General features: G+C 42.0%; 1 non-coding gene across 1 annotated transcript; it reads left to right on the top strand.

Annotated features, from left to right (window-relative positions):
• The first annotated feature begins 4588 nt into the window (after positions 1–4588).
• On the top strand, positions 4589–4696 carry LOC148564808 (small nucleolar RNA R71). Its single transcript, XR_015884720.1, has one exon. It is a non-coding gene; the product is annotated as a small nucleolar RNA R71 (small nucleolar RNA).
• Positions 4697–5292: the final 596 nt, after the last annotated feature.

Here is a 5292-nt window from a genome sequence, read left to right as displayed (position 1 = left end):
AGATCAATATTAATTAGATGAGCGGGGCTTTTAGCTCTTTGCTTCTGAATAGTTTTGGCATCTCACTTTATTTCTTGAAGTTTAGAATGATTGGCATCTATAGGAACTCAGAATCCAGATAGTGTTATTGATTCTCCTAGTCAAGTATGTTGATTCTTGAACACAGCTACTTTATGAGTCTTGGCCGTGGCCCTAAGCACTTTGTTTTCCAGTATTACCACCGGATACATAAATGCCACAGACACATAACTGGGTGAACCTTTTCAAATTGTGACTCAGCTTTGCTAGAGTCCCCAATTAGAGGTGTCCAGGGTTCTTAAGCACACTCTTCTTTTTGCTTTGGACCTCGACTTTAACCGCTCAGTCTCAAGTTTTCACTTGACACCTTCACGCCACAAGCACATGGTTAGGGAGAGCTTGGTTTAGCCGCTTAGGCCAGGATTTTATTCCTGTGGGCCCTCCTATCCACTGATGCTCAAAGCCTTGGATCCTTTTTATCACCTTTGCCTTTTGGTTTAAAGGAGTATTGGCTTTTTCTGCTTTCTTTTCTTTTTCTTTTTTTCTTTTTTTTTGTAAGCTTTTCACTGCTTTTTCTTGCTTCAAGAATCAATTTTATGATTTTTCAGATTATCAAATAACATTTCTCCTTTTCCCTCATTCTTTCAAGAGCCAACAATTTTAACATTCATAAACAATCAAATTCAAAAATATGCACTGTTCAAGCATTCATTCAGAAAAACAATAGTATTGCCACCACATCAAAATAATTAAATTGTTTTAAAATTCAAAATTCATGTACTTCTTTTTCTTTTTCAATTAAAAATATTTTTCATTTAAGAAAGATGATGGATTCATTTTCATAGCTTTAAGGCATAGACACTTAGACACTAATGATCATGTAATAAAGACACAAACATAAATAACATAAGCATAAAAATTCGAAAAACAGGAAAATAAAGAACAAGAAAATTAAAGAACGAGTCCACCTTAGTGATGGCGGCTTGTTCTTCCTCTTGAAGATCTTATGGAGTGCTTGAGCTCTTCAATGTCTCTTCCTTGCCTTTGTTGCTCCTCTCTCATGGTTCTTTGGTATTCTCTAATTTCATGGAGGAGGATGGAATGCTCTTGGTGCTCCACCCTTAATTGTCCCATGTTGGAACTTAATTCTCCTAAGGAGGTGTTGATTTGCTCCCAATAGTTTTGTGGAGGAAAATGCATCCCTTGAGGCATCTCAGGGATTTCATGATGAGGAGTTTCCTCATGCTCTTGGTGAGGTTCTCTCACTTGCTCCATCCTTTTCTTAGTGATGGGCTTGTCCTCATCAATAAGGATGTCTTCCTCTATGTCAATTCCAGCTAAATTGCAGAGGTGACAAATGAGATGAGGGAAGGCTAACCTTGCCATAGTGGAGGACTTGTCTGCCACCTTGTAGAGTTCTTGGGATATAACCTCATGAACTTCTACTTCCTCTCTAATCATGATGCTATGAATCATGATAGCCCGGTCTATAGTAACTTCAGATCGGTTGCTAGTAGGAATGATTGAGCGTTGGATGAACTCCAACCATCCCCTAGCCACGGGCTTGAGGTCATGCCTTCTTAGTTGAACCGGCTTCCCTCTTGAATCTCTCTTCCATTGAGCGCCTTCTTCACATATGTCCATGAGGACTTGGTCCAATCTTTGATCAAAGTTGACCCTTCTAGTGTATGGGTGTGCATCTCCTTGCATCATGGGCAAGTTGAATGCCAACCTTACATTTTCCAGACTAAAGTCTAAGTATTTCCCTCGGACCATTGTAAGCCAATTCTTGGGGTCCGGGTTCACACTTTGATCATGGTTTTTGGTGATCCATGCATTGGCATAGAACTCTTGAACCATTAAGATTCTGACTTGTTGAATGGGGTTGGTAAGAACTTCCCAACCTCTTCTTCGGATCTCATGTCGGATCTCCGGATATTCGCCCTTTTTGAGCTTAAAAGGGACCTCGAGGATCACCTTCTTCTTGGCCACAACTTCATAGAAGTGGTCTTGATGCACCCTTGAGAGGAATTTCTCCATCTCCCATGACTCGGAGGTGGAAGCTAGAAGAGAGTAGAAGAAGAAGAAATAGAGGAGATGGATGGGGCTTTGTGTTTCGGCCAAGGGGGATGGGTAGTGTGTATGTTGTGTGAAAATGAAGAAGTGATGATGGGTTTATATAGGAGTGGAGAGGGGGGTATGGTTCGGCCATTATGGGTGGGTTTGGGTGAGAAAGTGGTTTGAATTTGAATGGTGAGGTAGGTGGGGTTTTATGAAGGATGGATGTGAGTGGTGAAGAGAATGGTGGGATTTGATAGGTGAGGGATTTTTGGGGAAGAGGTATTGAGGTGGTTGGTGAATGGGTGAAGAAGAGAAAGAGAGGTGGGGTAGGTGGGGATCCTGTGGGGTCCACAGATCCTGAGGTGTCAAGGATTTCTCATCCCTGCACCATGTGGCATGCAAAAATGCCATTTACTGCCAATCCTGGCGTTAAACGCCAGGCTGCTGCCCATTTCTGGCGTTTAACGCCAGCTTCTTTACCCATTCCTGGCGTTAAACGCCAGTCTGGTGCCCATTTCTGGCGTTAAACGCCCAGAATGGTGCCAGACTGGGCGTTTAACGCCCATTCTGCTACCCTTACTAGCGTTTAAACGCCAGTAAGTTTCTCCTCCAGGGTGTTCTATTTTTCATTCTATTTTTCCTTTTGTTTTTGCATTTCAATTATTTTTGTGACTTCACATGATCATCAACCTACAGAAAACATAAAAAAACAAAAGAAAATAGAAATTTAACATAGATAAGTAAAAATTGGGTTGCCTCCTAACAAGCGCTTCTTTAATGTTAATAGCTTGACAGTGGCTCTCATGGAGCCTCACAGATGTTCAGAGCAATGTTGGAACCTCCCAACACCAAACTTAGAGTTTGAATGTGGGGGTTCAACACCAAACTTAAAGTTTGGTTGTGGCCTCCCAACACCAAACTTAGAGTTTGACTGTGGGGGCTCTGTTTGACTCTGTATTGAGAGAAGCTCTTCATGCTTCCTCTCCATGGTGACAGAGGGATATCCTTGAGCTTTGAACACAAGGGAGTATTCATTCACTTGAATGATCAATTCTCCTCTGTCAACATCAATCAAAGCTTTTGCTATGGCTAGGAAGGGTCTGTCAAGGATGATGGATTCATCCATACACTTCTCAGTCTCTAGGATTATGAAGTCAGCAAGGATGTAGTGGCCTTCAACCTTTACCAAGACATCCTCTACAAGTCCATAAGCCTGTTTCTTTGAATTGTCTGCCATCTCCAGTGAGATTCTCGCCGCTTGTACCTCAATGATCCCTAGCTTCTCCATTACAGAGAGAGGCATGAGGTTTATACTTGACCCTAGGTCACATAGAGCCTTCTCAAAGGTCATGGTGCCTATGGTACAAGGGATTGAGAATTTTCCAGGGTCTTGTCTCTTCAGAGGTAATTTCTGCCTAGTCAAGTCATCCAGTTCTTTGGTGAGCAATAGAGGTTCATCCTCCCAAGTCCCATTACCAAATTACTTGGCATTTAGCTTCATGATTGCTCCAAGGTACTTGGCAACTTGCTCTTCAGTAACATCTTCATCCTCTTCAGAGGAAGAATACTCATCAGAGCTCATGAATGGCAGAAGTAAATTCAATGGAATCTCTATAGTCTCAGTGTGAGCCTTAGATTCCCATGGTTCCTCATCAGGGAACTCCATGGAGGCCAGTGGACGTCCATTGAGGTTTTCCTTAGTGAAGATCACTGCCTCTTCCTCCTCTCCAGGTTCGGCCATGTGAGATGTGTTTGTGGCCTTGCACTCTCTCTTTGGATTCTCTTTTGTATTTCTTGGGAGAGTACTGGGAGGGAGTTCAGAAATTTTCTTACTGAGCTGGCCCACTTGTGCCTCCAAATTTCTAATGGAGGACCTTGTTTCAGTCATGAAACTTTGAGTGGTTTTGATTAGATCAGAGACAATGGTTGCTAAGTCAGAGTGGCTTTGCTTAGAATTCTCTGTCTGTTGCTGAGAAGGTGATGGAAAAGGCTTGCTATTGCTAAACCTATTTCTTCCACCATTATTGTTGTCGAAACCTTGTTGAGGTCTCTGTTGATCCTTCCATGAGAGATTTGGATGATTTCTCCATGAAGGATTATAGGTGTTTCCATAGGGTTCTCCCATGTAATTCACCTCTTCCATTGCTGGGTTCTCAGGATCATAAGCTTCTTCTTTAGAGGAAGCTTCCTTAGTACTGCCTGTTGCTGCTTGCATTCCAGACAGACTCTGAGAAATCATATTGACTTGTTGGGTCAATATTTTATTCTGAGCCAATATGGCATTCAGAGTATCAATCTCAAGAACTCCTTTCTTCTGAGCTATCCCATTATTCACAGGATTTCTTTCAGAAGTGTACATGAATTGGTTATTTGCAACCATTTCAATGAGTTCCTGAGTTTCTGCAGGCATCTTCTTCAGATGAAGAGATCCTCCAGCAGAGCTATCCAATAACATCTTGGATAGTTCAGACAGACCATCATAGACAATACCTATGATGCTCCATTCAGAAAGCATGTCAGAAGGACATCTTCTGATCAATTACTTGTATCTTTCCCAAGCTTCATAGAGGGATTCTCCTTCCTTTTGTCTGAAGGTTTGGACTTCCACTCTAAGCTTGCTCAATTTTTGAGGTGGAAAGAATTTTGCCAAGAAGGCAATGACTAGCTTTTCCCAATAGTTCAGGCTTTCTTTAGGTTGTGAATCCAACCATGTCCTAGCTCTGTCTCTTACAGCAAAAGGAAAAAGCATAAGTCTGTAGACTTCAAGGTCAACCCCATTGGTCTTGACAGTGTCACAGATTTACAAGAATTCAGCTAAGAACTGATGAGGATCTTCCAATGGAAGTCCATGAAACTTGCAATTCTGTTGTAGGGGTTGAGATTCTTCTCCCATAGAAGTCGGGAGTAGGTGCAGTAAAGTCACCAAGCACCTTCCTTGCATTGTTGGCATTGTTGTTTTCGGCTGCCATGGTTTCTTCTTCCTCGAAAAGTTCTGTTAGGCCCTCTAAAGAGAATTGTGCTTTAGCTTCTCTTAGCTTTCTCTTCAAGGTCCTTTCAGGTTCAGGATCAGCTTGAACAAGTATGCCTTTATCTTTGCTTCTGCTCATATGAAAGAGAGGAGAACAGGAAAGTAGGGAATTCTCTATGTCACAGTATAGAGATTCCTTGAGGTGTCAGAGGAAAAGAAGAATAGAAGGAGGAGGTAGATGGAAG

The sequence above is a fragment of the Arachis ipaensis genome, chromosome B5, assembly GCF_059453495.1.
Source record: "Arachis ipaensis isolate K30076 ecotype BB chromosome B5, ASM5945349v1, whole genome shotgun sequence".
Classification (NCBI taxonomy): domain Eukaryota; kingdom Viridiplantae; phylum Streptophyta; class Magnoliopsida; order Fabales; family Fabaceae; genus Arachis; species Arachis ipaensis.
This window is presented reverse-complemented; position numbering and strand designations above follow the sequence as displayed.